This window comes from Silene latifolia, chromosome 7 (genome assembly GCF_048544455.1).
Source record: "Silene latifolia isolate original U9 population chromosome 7, ASM4854445v1, whole genome shotgun sequence".
Taxonomy (NCBI): Eukaryota; Viridiplantae; Streptophyta; class Magnoliopsida; order Caryophyllales; family Caryophyllaceae; genus Silene; species Silene latifolia.
The window spans coordinates 64,574,581-64,590,766 of NC_133532.1; the positions used below are offsets into that span (position 1 = coordinate 64,574,581).

The 16,186-nt window shown below is 37.4% G+C and overlaps 3 long non-coding RNA genes and 1 pseudogene across 3 annotated transcripts; 1 reads left to right on the forward strand and 3 right to left on the reverse strand.

Moving 5' to 3' along the window:
• Window positions 1–941: 941 nt before the first annotated feature.
• On the reverse strand, window positions 942–1,676 carry LOC141592273 (uncharacterized). Its single transcript, XR_012521099.1, has 3 exons — window positions 1,554–1,676; window positions 1,308–1,392; window positions 942–1,148 (listed from the first exon to the last, which is right to left on the reverse strand). It is a non-coding gene; the product is annotated as an uncharacterized LOC141592273 (long non-coding RNA).
• A 1,581-nt stretch (window positions 1,677–3,257) lies between these two features.
• LOC141592274 (uncharacterized) lies at window positions 3,258–6,336 on the reverse strand. The gene is made up of 3 exons (XR_012521100.1): window positions 6,292–6,336; window positions 4,636–4,729; window positions 3,258–3,315 (listed from the first exon to the last, which is right to left on the reverse strand). It is a non-coding gene; the product is annotated as an uncharacterized LOC141592274 (long non-coding RNA).
• A 790-nt stretch (window positions 6,337–7,126) lies between these two features.
• LOC141592272 (uncharacterized) lies at window positions 7,127–8,669 on the reverse strand. The gene is made up of 3 exons (XR_012521098.1): window positions 8,622–8,669; window positions 8,291–8,526; window positions 7,127–7,196 (listed from the first exon to the last, which is right to left on the reverse strand). It is a non-coding gene; the product is annotated as an uncharacterized LOC141592272 (long non-coding RNA).
• Window positions 8,670–10,739: 2,070 nt separating this feature from the next.
• LOC141592269 (uncharacterized) lies at window positions 10,740–16,104 on the forward strand (annotated as a pseudogene).
• The last annotated feature ends 82 nt before the right edge of the window (window positions 16,105–16,186 follow it).

The following is a 16,186-nucleotide window of genomic DNA, read 5'->3' on the forward strand; positions in this document are numbered from 1 at the left end:
AATGCCTTGCGTCATTTTTGTACTATTAGCTATGGATAAAATCATGATTTTTTTCCCCTCGAAAAAAAAAGAGCGATTTTTTCTTTTACTTTCGCTGTGTCAATACTACGAGACTCTCAGACAAATATTAAGCCGAGTTTTGAGCATTTCAAAGGCTACATTTGAAAGAAGTATTACATTACATGTATGGGATCCAATAAACTTTCGTATAATTGAATTGGCGATGCTCGGTTTGTGATCATTCCTACAAGGCAAATTAAAATTTAGCACGAACCAAAAGCATTTATTCGACGCTGCTGATGATGATGATTTCCGAGTTCTCAGTCCAAAGAAATTCTAAAATAACTTTGATATCCATCGATTGAGGTGCGTTAAATTGACAATCTTCTCATGAACGTTACACCTGATGCATGAAACGGAAAATATAAGATTGACACGTGGTTAGGTTGGGGTGGGAGGGATGGCATGGCTCAAGCCTGGCCCTAGATTGACTTGTGGTTAGGTTGGACCAAGCCGAAGCAAAATTTTATTTTCCTTTTTGTTTTTCTTGGCGGGTCAGGGCAGGTCGAACTTAGAAAGTGGGACGCTGAACCAGCGTTGGTTTACAACCAAGATGCGTACAAGACGAGTACACTTGAACCAAAACACTAGTATACCGATGAGTTTTGAACTTTGAACTGGTCAGAACTCAAGAGCACAACATACTACCCTCAATTATTTTACCAGCTACACTAGTCATTGGTAAAATCATGATTTTTCAAGAGTTCGACACTCGCTGTGTACCTACGAGGCCGAGACGAAATCTTGAGCGAGTTTTGGGCATTTCAAAGTCAACATTTATGAAACAGAAGGTGATTATATTTTGGACCTCCAGCACAATCAAGTGTATGGTACTGTCCAACTCAAAATAAATTGAATTTCATTACATGTACGGGATCCCAAAAAAAAATTCCTATAATTGAATCGGTGATCGGTATCATTACTACAATGCAAATTAAAATTAGCAGGAACAGCATTCATTCTATGCGGCTGATGACGATTTCTGAGTTCTCAGCCCAAACAAATTCTGAAATAACTTGGGGGCCATCTCAGGCATATCCACTGGTCGAGGAGCCATAAAATTGACAATCTTCTCGTGAACGTTATACCTGACACATTGAATAGAAAATGTAAGATTTCACTAAATATATAGAATTACGAGACAGTAGCATAAAGAAACTACTGAGACTGCTCTGAGTGCTCTCATATAGATCTTTGTGATACCATGTTACCATCATGAACTAGGAAAGATTGCATAAGAAATCAACCTTATCTTGCGGCTCTTGGAGGCTCGCCTATCAACAACTTTCCTTTTCTTTGGTTGTTTATTCTTCAGAGCGTAAAATGTTGCCTCTGTAGATGAAATGACGCAATGTCGGTTCATATGTGAGATCATGGAAGTTAACTATATAGACTTGTATGAATAAGTGAATTATTTATCAATTAGAGAAAGTTAACCCAGATCTCGAGAGACCAAAACGAAAAATCTATTGACTAAATGAAAAATAATTTACCGGAGGATGTGTTGTTAACCGATTCAAGAAACTCATTAAGCATTTGATGGTACAATTTAGAGTCGTCCAGGAGCTCAGGATCACCTTCAGGGTTTGCCTAAAGTTTGAAAGAAATCAAGAGCATAGTCAGTTGGAAGCACCGTTTGTATAGGAACAGTGTACCAGTTAAAGAAGTTCGAGCTAGGTGAAAGCAAGATATTCAAGTATCCATATCAAACTCGGATCATATAAACAGACGAATACAAACACCAGGGGGCAAAAAGGAGGTCTTAATTTAAAGACGTTTTTGCATAAGACAAACCTATAATCATGCATTAACATAAAACTGGCAACGGTTATAGTAGGAAATGTAGTCACGGGGAGTATCACGGACAAACAAAAGCTGTTGTGAGCCACGCCTCGACAAGAAACATAGTCTCACACAATACTCAACACTTCACCCTAGTGCGCAAAAATGACTCTTCACCAAATAGCAGACACTTTACAATGCACTAAGTGCACAGCCACACAGCCACACAGGTTCCATTGTTCCAATGTTAATTCCTTTACTATTACACATGGTCTTGAGGGTATGTTTGAATAGGAGAAGTTGGAGGAAAGGGAAATAAACGGAGATAATGTTCTTTCTTTGGTTAGCAAAATAGATTGTTGAGGGTTGGAGGGGAGGGAAAATAGATCCATCCCTTTTCCATCCTACCAGGCAAATGCTTCCAAAGGAGGAAATATTTGGAGGAAAACTCACACCTTCCACCCCCTCCCTTTCCCTTCCATACCCCTCCTTTTTTGTACCTAAACACCCCCCAAATCACTTCCCCAAGTCTCTTACTACTTGATACATGCATTGACATATTCTAATAAAGAGGTTTATGCAAATACCAAGAAGTCGATGGCCAAAAAACTCTTGCAACTTAATTGGTGAGACCCTTTAACTTGGACTGTACATTCAGTTTAAGGACATGCAAAGACTTTGCCCTAACAACGGCCAAGAGAGAAATTACAATAAAAAAAAATAGTCTGCTGTGAAAAAACAGTGTACCTCCTCGGTGGTCTTTGTCAACTCTTTGTGCGCCTGCAGGACAAAGAACACTAATCAGATCCCAAAGGATGCAAATTCGTTTTTGAAGATTGATGATATTTAGGAGAAATAAAGTGAAAACTTACAGAGCCAAATACATCGGCAGTCTCTCTTCTCATTTGCATGCCCCTAATCATTTTACTTGGATCCCTCATGTATGTTTCCACTTGGTCACTTATATTCTACAAAGGAAGTTTCAAAAAGAAATTAGAGAAAACGCAATCCAAATTGAACTGTTTCTATTTCCATTTCAGCTGAAGCCAATGATTCACTTTCTTCGTAATAGGAACAAATATAATAGTTGGGCCTCAACCATCACCTTAAGGTTTTGGTTGAGATGGTTCATCTATCACTTCGGCTTTGGAATCTCATGGAATAAGCAAACTGACTTATTGATATGTTTGCCCTTCTTATATTGTGAAGTAATATATATGTGTGATGCAAAGTCTCTCTGTGTTCAAGCAAAGGGGTAAGGTGCACATCCAAACCTCTTTCCCTCTCCATATGGGGCACTGGGGTAATGATGTTGCAATTGGATATCAAATCACTTTCACTTTGTCAAAATGCGGACATGCGATGCACAGTTAAACGCCTTGATAATTTTGCTTTCTTTGCGGCAGCACCCATGCGTGCACATCAGCTTTTCTCTGCCATTTATCAACCGACTTGTTTCTGAAGGATGCTAATCTGTAACAGAAAGGCAGAAAAAGCACTACATAAATTTCATGACTAACTTAGATTATGAAAATAAATCAATGCTTGCAAAAGCAAGCTGCACACACACATACCACATAGCCCCAAGAGTTCAGCAAAATCTATCAAATGAAAAGATAACCGATCACCTACGTTGCTCGGACTTGATTAGAAGTATCCGACAAGGGTCGGATTCGGCTATTTTATGGAAAAAAATCATTTTTGGTCTAAAATTAAATGTCCGCGTGTCCGACATAGGTACACAAGGGAATGATAGGGTTTAGGGAATGAGAGTCCAGGCCACAGTGCTGATCACTAGTAAGGGAATGATAGGGTAGCAGCAGGTAAGAGATTGTAGAGGAGGCTGGATAATGGGTCATGGCTTCATGGGGGCACTACTGCTTCCATGTGGAGGTAACTCGTTACCCTAGGGAGGAGATAGGCACCTTCGACCCTCTTTTCCTCATTTCACCCTTCATTAGCAACACTTTCCTCCATTGTCTTCTTGGTTTTGAAATTATTATCTCATAACGATCACAACAATGCAAAAGCCTTAAACATGAAACTTCTCACGGGTACTCTAGGAGGAATGTTTTTTATGCGGTTCTAGCCGTCAAATATGTGACTAGATATCATGCGTTGAGGTTCGAATAAGAGATGTGGACTTCCAACTTGATGAAAGGGGTGTGGAGACAATTCACCATTATGCTAGAATTTTCCAAAAGAACCAGCTTCAGTTCGTCTCAAACCTCCTATTTTGCAAACAGCAGGTGAAAATTAAGCTAAAATAAAGACGAAATCCAAAGGCTATTAGCTGGCACGCACGTCATCTCATCCAAACAGAATCCCAAGTGTAACTTAAATCCTTCTCAAATGCATAGGCAAGATCACGATATCAAATTTGCCATGACAACGTATTGGAACCGCTTTGTAAAGGGTTTCAAGGTCACCACGATTGCATTTTAAGGGCATTATCAGCCACGTTTTTGTAACAAAGATTGAGTTAAGAATGTAAAGAGTATCTGAGGTGTTTGTGATCATTAAGAACACAAGTAAAAAACAAAATGACTATCTGAGGGGTTTGAGATCAGCACCAACCAGTCACCTTGTGCACAACACGTCAAAAATCAAGTCTGCAACTACAATCCACAGATTGCACACATGCAGATCTAATACCAACCCAGTTATTTTCTGTGTGAAATTGAATGACGATTTCCGTAACAAACAACTACTACATATAATTATGCGAAAGAAATTTATAAATGACAACCAAAAGCAAACAGATAAAACTCTTTGATGGGACTCGTATATCACCTTGATTGAATTTGGGAAATTTGTAACCACTCCTGATCAACATCGATTTTCTCTAACTCGCCGTTAGAAACGAGAGATGACTGAGGGCCACCTTCTAAAAACATTCATTCAAAACAGAAAAATGAACAAAAGTTCGATTTAAAAGAATCCGGGAACATTATCTAAAAAGCTAGAACAATGTATTAAATGTTAATATGTAAGATCGTATATATTCGTAGAAACTAGAAAGTAAAGCATACACCTTGACAAAGATGGCAAGAACAATATTACATAATGGGCAACAAGCTAGATCTTTATAGGTCTTGCGTTCATTATCCCAAATCTACTCAAGCAGAGATGAACTATGACAGAGAGAATTCCGCTATCAAAACTACAAGAAAAAGAAAAAAAGGAAACTCAATGATGCACCCCCCAAGTTTTCCGGTTTTCTACGTTGTACCCCTACTTTTTATTAAACATACCATATTCCCCTGAACTCGCTTTCTTAGTCCCCAAGTTAACTAAACCGTGAAATCGGTCTGCTAATTTACTTTGACCCATAAAAAAAAAGTAAAGTATCCATTACCCCACTCAATCACCCTTGAAAACCACCTACTAAGTGACGTAACACCAGTTTCCATTGGTCAATGGAGGAGCAAGATGGGTCGTCATCCTCACATGACTATCATCTTCCTTCCCCTGTCAAACTCCTTCACTTTTCTGGCCAAGCACCAACCTAAATACCACCATGAGCACATGTCCATAAACAGGTAACAACTGCTCCTCTCATATCCACCACAACGCCAAGCCCCTCGTCCTCTACTCATCTCCCCCAATTTGCAGGGGTTTTTGGTTCTAGGCAGATCTTGTGGTGGATGATATAGGCTGTTTGGTTGTTAAGAGTGGTTTCTAATGGCTCTTATGGAGGATGGTGAGGTATTGTTGGTGGTTAAGAATATAGGTTAAAGAAAGGTTGTGGAAAATGATGGACTTAATGGAAACATTAACGAAATTAATCATTAAGGTTACATTCCAGACTAAGTATGAGAGTATAGGGGTACCACCTAAATTTTAGAAAAAACAGGGGTACAAGGTAGAAAACCGAAAAACTCAATGATATACTGTAGAATTTCCCTAAAAAATAAAATCAATATCACCGCACTAGCCAAAGGGAACATGGCACAGCACAACCATCCACCTTCTAATCTACCATCATGAGGACGATGGTTGAAAGAGCTAATATGTAATACAAAATTGAAAGAACCAGGAAGAGGGTGCAATGACACATATACATCAACGCGGCTAAAGATTAAATCAATAGAAACAAGGAAATCGCATGCTCTCCTGAAAGATAGAATGTAAAGAATCGCATGCTATGGAACAACTCCTGACACCCTATATGAATCATTTATAGATAAGATAGCACTTGATAAGCGTATACGGATCATTACATCTATACTATTCCATGCATTTCAAAGCAACTGACTACTTCAAAGTGAACCACGAGAAAACAAATGCTAAGCATGCGGTCATGCACTATCACCAAATTTTCCTTGCTTCCTCGGTAGTGTAATGATTCGTCGAGTCTACATGTGACTACTAACTACAGAATAAAGGGATAAGTGTTGTCATTAAATGGGTATTATCACAAAAAAACACAAGCAATCTGAAACTCACCTTCAAAGGCTCGAGCAATTGAGGGATTATTGTCAAGTAGAGCCTGCATTGTAGATATGGCCAACTATCAATATACAACACCAATTTGACAGCTCAAGAGTAAAGAAGTTAAAATTTAATAACAAAACAATAAGATGTTTCAATAACATGCCTCTTGCAATTGCACTAGTGAATCTATCGCGTTCTTCGAAGATGCAATTAGATCCGAATATCCACTGGAAACTGCTTTGTCGGACTCCAAGAACAATGATCTAATTGGTTCCTAGGATGAACAATGACAGGTTTAAACAAAACCATCTAAAGCCGGATATCAATTAGAAAAGGAAGTGTTTTTCAAGGACAGACATGGGCAGAGAAAACTGGAAGGCGCGAGAATTATAAAGAAACAAACAATCACCTGTGGTAGTTTATTTGACTTAGTATATGGATTTTGCAATACAATTCTGATCTCAAGGGCCTTGTCCCAAAGAGCCTGAAAAGATGGGCAGAATAAAGTAAGCCTCAAACTACTAGCATGACAATAGAGCTTTGAAAAATCAGCAGAAAAAAGAATTCACATATATGCAAAGTGACTTGATAAGTAGTAACTTCGTCGACCGTCCAAAGTAATTACAAAAAATCGATTCATTGATTCCAAACTAAACGAAAAGTTGCAAATAAGCCACAAGGGCACAAATCGGCAAGAACAAACGGTGACAAAGAGCACACAGATTTGAGCGTCATAATAGATGAGCTCATTATGGAAATTATTCATAAGATACAAGCAAGATCGACAAGATAGAGCAAAGTGCACGTTTGGAAAATAGCTCGAGATAAATAAATGCAAACTACCTTACGGCTCTTGATAGCTTTGTCCCTTGACAACGTCTTCATCCTTGTGCCGCTTGAGAGTATGTACCAGTTTCCTAATGATGCATTAAAATCACGAAAAGTTAAAATGGAAGACGATAAGGATCGCAAACCCTAAGTTTCAAAAAAACTAAAAAAAGATCAAATAGCTAGCCAAAGGTTGTTGCTCATGCAAATTAGCTAACAAAGTTTGATAGCCTGTAAAACCGTCAAAAACCTCTAGTTACCCTGTGGAAATGGGTAAATATCAATCTCTCTTGAATCATGCGACCAAAGTGAAATTTAGCAAAACTTCAAGATACCAAAACAGAAATTTTCCAACTTTTCATTGTGCAACCAAATAAGTCCTTTTGCTATTCATTAACTTACAGAGCACCAAATAACTTTTGCATCTCTACACACAACTTCAACCAAGTGTCATTCGACGCAAAGGCTATCTAGAATGACCCACACACATCTTCAACCAAGTGTTAGTCTACGCAAAGGCTACCTAGAACAAGTGAACAACCTTCACACAACTTCAGCCAAGTGGCATTCTACGCAAAGGCTATCTAGAACGAACCACACACATCTTCAACCAAGTGTTAGTCTACGCAAAGGCTACCTAGAACAAGTGAACAACCCTCACACAACTTCAACCAAGTGGCATTCTATGCAAAGGCTACCTAGAACGACCCACACACATCTTCAACCAAGTGGCATTCTACGCGAAGGCTACTGATACACAGCAAACTAGTCATATAAGTTAATTTGCATTTTTGTTATTTTCTTACTTTCTTATAGTACCCTTCTATCCCTAGCTTTCATTTATAAGCTTACTTGCACCATTTCATGTAGCTATCCAAAAAATATTTGGTCAATAAAAACAAAACACTTCCACCATCTTCCTTCAACACTTCTATTTCCATTTCTATTATTCTCTACTAGAATCGTAGGTGATATTCTATTATTCTCCACCCCAAATCAACTCAGTTTCTAGTCTTTTACAGTCTATCAATCTCGGGGTTGAACAATCATAACTAAAACAAACACACACGAAATAGTACGAACAATGAAATTTTTCTATCAACAATTTCCTCATATATATCTAATAATCAAAACAAATTAATTTCCACACTAAAAATCAAAACTTGAACAAAACAAAACATACTCCTCCCTATTTTGAAGATCCCGATACTCTTTCTCAAGTTCCTCCATCTCATCGTCTTTCGGTATCACAAATTCCCTACCCTCGCCATCCTCATCCTCGTCCTCGTCCCCGTCCCCATCCTCATCATCTTCTTCTTCTTCGTCTTCCCCACTACTTTCACCCTCACCGCTTTCGCTACCGCTCCCGTCCTCGTAACTACCATCATCGGCACCTAATTCCTCATCTTCTTCACTAACCTACAAAATCAAAAATCAATCAAAATATCAAATAACAACTCACTCAACCATCCAAAACTGTCATAATTACAATAATAATTCCTTAAAATTAGTACCTCATTCAAAAACTCGTTTTCTTGTAACTCATCTCCCTATCGCTTTCGCTTTCGCTTTCGCTTACCCGAGCTCGCTTCAGTACCATATCGCAATCCTGCTAATTGTAATTAATTAAAAAAAAACCTAATTTATAGCAAACAAAAATTAATTAAAATCAAATAGAAAGTAGAATGATTACTGATTAGGGTTGAACTTAGAATATTAGGTGAGAGAAAGAAAAGAGAAAATGGCGGAAGTTGCTGCTTAAAACCTCTGATAAACCTCCTTTTAATAACAAAACAATGGATGCTACTTCGACTCTTTTGAGTTGTTAGATGTTCATAACGTTTAATATGATGATTGTGAACTCGAAAGTGAAGCCCTTGTTTTTTTTAGGGGCCAATTTAGACCTATCAAACGGGTTAATCGGATTGGGGTTGGGTTGGGTTGGGTCGAGTCGGATTAATTTCGGTGTTACAGACTTCGGCTTGAATTCGGGGTTGGGGCAGGTTCATTTCGGATTCGGGTTATTTTTGGGTTAACTATTATCAAATTATTTATAGATAATAATCAGTGTGCAACAGTAAATATTCGAGTCAGGTTGATTTAGATTCGAGTCAATCTCGGGTCTTGAGGTCAGGTATCAGGCCGAGTTATTCAGGTCGGGTTATTTGGAGCGGGTCAATTTTTCCATGTCTACTTGCTATTATATTCTTACCTCTTTCCTCTTTCCACTTTAGAAAGTTTAATTCTTACCTCTTTCCACTCACCAAATTGTATTAGATGGTTTAGAAAGTTTTTATTAATATTATATTCTTACCTCTTTCCACTCACCAAACCCCACTATATACTTTATTAATATTTAATTCTAATTATTCATACCTCTCTCCAATAACCAAACCCCACCCATCACCTTTATTAATATTTAATCATAATTATTCATACCTCTCTCCAATTACCAAACTTCACTCATATATTTATCAATATTATACTCCCACCCTTAATCCCCGTGCCCACTTCAAAGGGGAAAAAAACCATGGATAGGAGGGAGTATAACATTAACAATATTGATTGCTCGAAAATCTTTCATTATAGATATTGATTCCGTATTAATTAATTGATGGTTCCATATCGTATTTTAATAATTACTTCCTCCATTCAACTCCACTCTACCTATTTCTATTTTTTACACTATTCACAAATGCACATTCAATCTCGATTTTCTCTCAATATATAAGTGAAAATATATTCATGTGGGATCTTGTTTGATCCGTCTTTACGAGTACATTAAAAATATCTAATTTTTATAATTTTTGCAAATACGTAGCTAACGATATTTACCGCGTAAAACACGCGTTGGCGAACGTGAAAAAGCAAAGTGGTAGAGTGGAGTTGAATGGAGGAAGTATTAATTTAGATATTATCTTTTATTTCATTGGTCGAAAGTCGTTCAGGGAACCTGGACTCTCTATAAACGATCGAAAAAAACTTCCTTTATTAATATAGATAGATAGATAGATAGATAGATAGATTAATATAGATAGATAGATTAATATAGATAGATAGATAGATAGATAGATAGATAGATAGATAGATAGATAGATAGATAGATAGATAGATAGATAGATAGATGATTGATGATTGATTGATTGTTAAAAATATTTGACAAATTAGTGGACATTTGATAGGTATGATACAAAGATATAATCATAATATAATATTTTTATACAACATGAACAATATCTTATCTAATCACATAGTTCGAACCGCTTCATTTTGTGAGCTTTTCGAGTCGAGCCCGGGCTTGCTTGGCTTGACTCGTTAAGCTTTTGAGCCGATCTTGAGTTGTCGCAAACTGTCTCGTCTCATTATCACTCCGAGTCCTAAATATATCTCGAAATAATTCGACCCGAAGCCAAGCCGATTGTAGAAAAAAAAAATCTCCGACCTTATTGTAGAAACTAGAAAGCCAGTGAGAGTCTCCTAAATCCGTCCGAAATTCTAAATCATCACCTCATCTGAATTCTGATTTCGATTATAAAAACTACAAATTGGGTTATAAATAGTGATCAAAGTGCAACAATAATTTCTTGTTTTAGTTTGATTATTATTATTATTATTAGAAGTAAGGTTGAAAGATGCAGTTTTTTGGAGGAACAGAGATAAACCCATCACCACCAAAGTGAATAAAGACATCGTGAAACAATGCACATATGATTTATATCTTCAATAGAAATGGTGTTTGTTTGCTTTACGAGGAATGGAATCGTCATCTTCATACTTTAGATCCTCAACAAGATCACAAACTTATGTTTGGTTTGCTCTTTTCCTCAAATCTCTTCTTGCTAAGATGGACCCCACTTGGTAATAATCAACTTTTTTAACGTTTTCCTGATTTTGGATTTGTTAATTTGTTTGAGTTTATTGGTTTCGGAAACAGTCTCTTTGTGTACATCCGACTCCCCTTATCCTGTAATTTGCGGGAGCCATTGAGGTACTCGGGTAATGTTGTTGTTGTGATTGATACGATTTGTCGCAAAATGTGGCTAGAATATGGTATATGTGGTTAGAATGAATCAATTAGGCAAAGTTTTGATCTTTTAGGGCGTGTTTGGATTGAGAGATTTGAAGGGAAAAGAAAGGGAAGGAGAGTAGGGTATTTAAAATTCCTTATTTGGATAGCAAATAAGGGTGGAGGAAAATGAAGGGGGAAAGATTTTAAGGGATCCATTTTCCCTCCTTCAAGGCAAATCAAAATCTCTCCATAGTAGGCAAGATTTGGAGGGAAATTGTATCCAAACACCCACTTCCCATTCCCCCTCCCCTTTCTCTTCTCTCTTTCCTCCTCCCCTCCCTTTCCCTCCACTTTTGCTATCCAAACACACCCTTAGGGTGTGTTTGGATAGCAAAAGTGGAGGGAAAGGGAGGGGAGGGGGAAGGAGGGAATTGAAAGGGAGAGAATGGGAGGGGAGGGGAGAATGGAATGTGGTTGTTTGGATACAATTTCCCTCAAAATCTTGCCTATTAAGAAAAGATTTTGATTAGGCTTGGAGGGGGGAAATTGGATCCCTCCAAATCTCTTCCCCTCCATTTCCCTCCACCCTCATTTGTTATCTAAACAAGGGATTTTAAATCCCCTATTCTCCCTCCCTTTCTTTTCCCTCCAAATTCCTCAATCCAAACACACCCTTATGATTTTTGTATGGTGGGTGTATGATTTGGTAGGTTGCAGGAATTCATTGGTGATTGATGGACTAATGTGATGTGTCATAAGATGTGCCTAGGATATTGTATATATGGGTTAGCACGAATCGAATAGATCAAACTTGTTGAAGTTTTGATCTTTTTGGTTTTTTGACGGTGGGTTATTTGTTGAGCTTTTGATGGTGGAGGTGTGATTTGTTTGACTATAGAAGTGTCCAGAGCTGTATAATGGAAACTTGATGGATGAAGATGAATTCCAATTCAGAAAGTGTAATCTTCTTTCGGTGTTGTGTAGAAACTAGAAAGTGTAAATTTGATGACTAGTCTTTGATTCCACTGGAATTTGGAGAGGAGATAGTTTGTCCACATTCACTTATATTGTATCGCTCTCCGACAATGCCTAAAGTTTTATTAGCATAACCTACACTGGAATTTTTGTTACCCAACCTTGGTTAGAAAGCGTCCGACTCATATTTTATAAAAACTCATATTTTTGGCTTGAAGTGAAGTGTCCAAGTATCATAACCATGTTCGTGTGTCCAGTGTTGGTTATGTGAGGTAATTTTGAAGAGATAGAGTAATATAGCTGAAACTTGGGAAAGGATAAATCAGTGCAACACGTAACTCCGTGCAATTTAAAGAAACACGATCAAATTAAGCTACAAGATTGCAAATAATATGTTCTTTTCGTATTGATATTTTGACCAATTTCGTGCAACTTGAATATCATCTAGATCACCAATCCTTGACCAAATTGCATAAGTTGCATTTTGTTGAATGTAAGGTGGAATAAATAGAACATTCGATGTTTACATTTCTGATGTCGAGGCAGTGCGGAAAAGGTCAACCTTGGGGTGCCGCAATTGCCAGGCCAGGGGTGCTCGTTTCATAGTTTCCGCACCAATACTTATAAGCTTAGTTTCATGGAGACGCCATCTGGAATAAAGGTATGTTGCATTCACTTATATTCTAGACCTTTTGGTTCTCACAATCCAATTGCTGTTTTTGTTTGGTTGTAATTTGAGTTTCTTTTTTCTAATAATTTTGTGATTTTGTTTTGTACTTGATCAACTTTGTTCTCTAGTCATTTGTGCTCCTATGGTTGCATCCTTTCGTGTCTTAGGAGTTCAAAAGTAGTCAGATTTTTTTTCTTGCATTAGGAATCCAACTGTGAGGGATCTCTTGTTGAATGCTTTCCGTGTTTCTGAAACTAGGCTTGTAAGCTTACGACAACCATTAACCCTCAATGTTTTTCCAGCTACTTTGTTCAAGTATTTCCAAATTGCCAGCCGTAACCCTGGTATTTATGATTTTGCAACAGTGTCTTTGGAAATCTTACATTTACTTTTAGATTAGCTTGACTCCTGATTTACTTTTAGATTACCAGATTATCTCTCACATTACCAAATCCAATGGTAAAGGAACGGACTACTCTCAATTCTAAGCCAGAGATAAGGGAAGGGGGAGAGGACAGATTCATAATGGACAACACTTAAAATAAAAAGAAGAGAAATTTGACAACTTTCCTTTTTCTTAGCGATTTTTCAAAACTCGCCACCTACTCGAATTTTTTTTTCACCACTCCCACCTTTTCTGAACATTTCGTCTAAAAGTCCCACCAAAAGCCAGTTGTTGCCAAAATAAGAGACATTTTTTTGTCCATATCAATCATAAATGTTTTTTTTTATTCTAGCAAACATTAGTTTTCGACAAAAAGATATATCGTGATGATTTTTGCTAAAAGAATGACATTTATTTGGGTGAAAATGGGTTTTTGGTATGAGTTTTAGAGGAAATGTTCAGAAAAGGTGGGAGTTTTGAAATCCTCTTAGAAAAGGTGGAAGTTCTAACAAAATGATATAGAAAAGGTGGGAGCTATCAATTTCCTCTAAATTGAAAGGAGTTTTCCTTTCATGTATCTCCAACTTAGGATTATTGAGGGATCGATTACCCTCTTTTTTTGTTATTTTTTCTTCCGATCCCACTCCTTCCTCATTGCTACAAACGCAAAGATCTCCCATTCTCTCCTTTTTTTTTCTTTTGTCTCAAACCAAAGACTTAATGGCTGACCTTGGAGCATATTGCGAAGTAGCACATGGCTGGTTCAAGTCTCGAAGCATTTTATTATTGATCATCCAGAAATAGCATATCGTTTCCAACACAGGGGTTAGAATCATGACACACGGCCTTCTTACCCTGACATAGGAGGTATAGTTGAGGCAATTGGACTATGTTCTTAGCTCGAGGTATAGTTGAGGCCATTGGACTATGTTCTTACCTAACTTTCCTTACCTTATCTGTCCATCTAACCAAAGGGATTATCTCTACCTCAAATTTGGACCAGCTTTTGGACAAACCTTCGTTGATCAATATCTTGTTTTTCTGTGTTTGCATGTATAACATGGACATTGTATCTTGATCTCGGGAGCTGTCTAGCATAACAATTTCGTGTAACATTTCTCTATATGCAAGCTATTTTCTTTCATCGACTCTGATATATATCCTATCTGTCTGTATTTGCGGCTTATTCTGGTCACTAATCCTAGAACTGGCGATCTACGTGAATCACTGAAGTATATTTACAACATGTATGTTGAATACGTAGTCAAGAATCCTCTTTACTCACCTGGAACTCCTATCCGGTAAGTGATTGACTTCACAGATTTAGTACTTTGTTACTTTGAACACCTGGATCCATACTTTTCCAAGTTTTCTACCAATCCTACAAGAAAAAGGTGTTCTTTTTTATCTTTCACGATTAACTTGGTGCGATTAGTAGGAACGATGTGATCTCTTATCTCGCCAAATGCTTAGGAATGCATATTTTGTAGCCATCCTTCTTCCTGCTAATAAAGTTGTGTTATGCCTTCTCAGAACTCTTGCTATTCTTTCCCCTGAATAAGGCCAACAATCTTGTTCTATCCTTCAATTGCTCGTGTTTCATCTATTAAATGCCCATGAACAATTAGATTCCCAAGTAATGGGATTATTTTCATATAATGCAAGACCAACCCATTTGATTAAAAACTCTACCGGAAAACAACAAAGAAAAAAAGTGAGAAGGAATGACTGTCCTTAAGGGCTCGCTTGGAATGGGAGTAATTATTAAGGGAGTAATAGAGCTTAAATGAACTAGAAAATGGAGGAAAGTGATGGAGGGTGGAGATAGAAATGGAGGAAGATAGCGTGTTAGTCTATTCATTAAGGAGTAATAATTACCCACCTCCCCCCTCAAGTAATGCATTACCTCCATACGGAGGTAATAATTCCTCCCTCACCACCTCTTTCCATCCTCCACAACCACCACTAACCACCAATCTCCTTCCATCCTCTTATTTTAGCCTCTATTACTCCCTTAATAATTACTCCATTCCAAGCGAGCCCTAAATAGTTCAATCCCAAGATATAATTATCATGATACCGTCTCATATGAGATTTTGGGGACTAAGAGATACTAACATTATGCATGTGTTAACCTCATTTAGAGCTTTCTTGGATCATCTTTTGAAAATTATGTCGAGAATTGCGCTCAAGGACTACTACGTCACAATAAAAAGAAGTATAACTAATTTAGTGAATCACTTTTCGTCATTTTCATTGTAATCTAGAGCCAAAGAATATAGAGTAAATCTTTATTACCAAAACTTCTCTCCCAAAATTATGTACCCCCACTATTTTCATAGAACAGTGTAAACCTTTGTCACAGAATCACATAATCACATGTGTAATAATTAGTAAGATTTTGCTTTAGTGCTCTCAGATTTCTGTGCAGCGAATCATACATGGAAGTTCCGACTTAGAAAAAGAAAAGCTATTTTCCCATAATATGGAGTTGATTTCTAACTCTTCTAACGCTTTCATTATCAGATATAGTTCATTTTCATTAAGAGAATCTCATTTTCAGTATGTATTTTGATTTTGGGTATTTACTAATTATGCAAATGTGTATGCAATCTTGTAGGACTGAGCTGTTCAACACTACCCTCGACCAATATGTTAGAGGCCTCGGGTAATTTTCGGAGATGGTGGAAGTCGTTGTCACTGCCTTGCGTGGACCCAATTGAATCATATACGTACTTGTTTGGGGGCGTCTGCTCTCTTGGCCATTGGCATTATGTTTAGCTGAAAGCGATCAAGTTATGTTGATTCAATCTTCTGTGATTCTGTATCAAAAAAATTTCAATGTAGTCGAGTTCAAGTGAAGAAATGTAATGCTCTCTGCTTATGAAGTACTGTAGCATGACCAATATTTACTAACCGATTGAATTCTTTTTCTCGGTAATTTTCAAGTTCTAACAAGTCGATATTTGCAGGAACCGTGAATCATTTAATGCCTTGCGTCATTTTTGTACTATTAGCTATGGATAAAATCATGATTTTT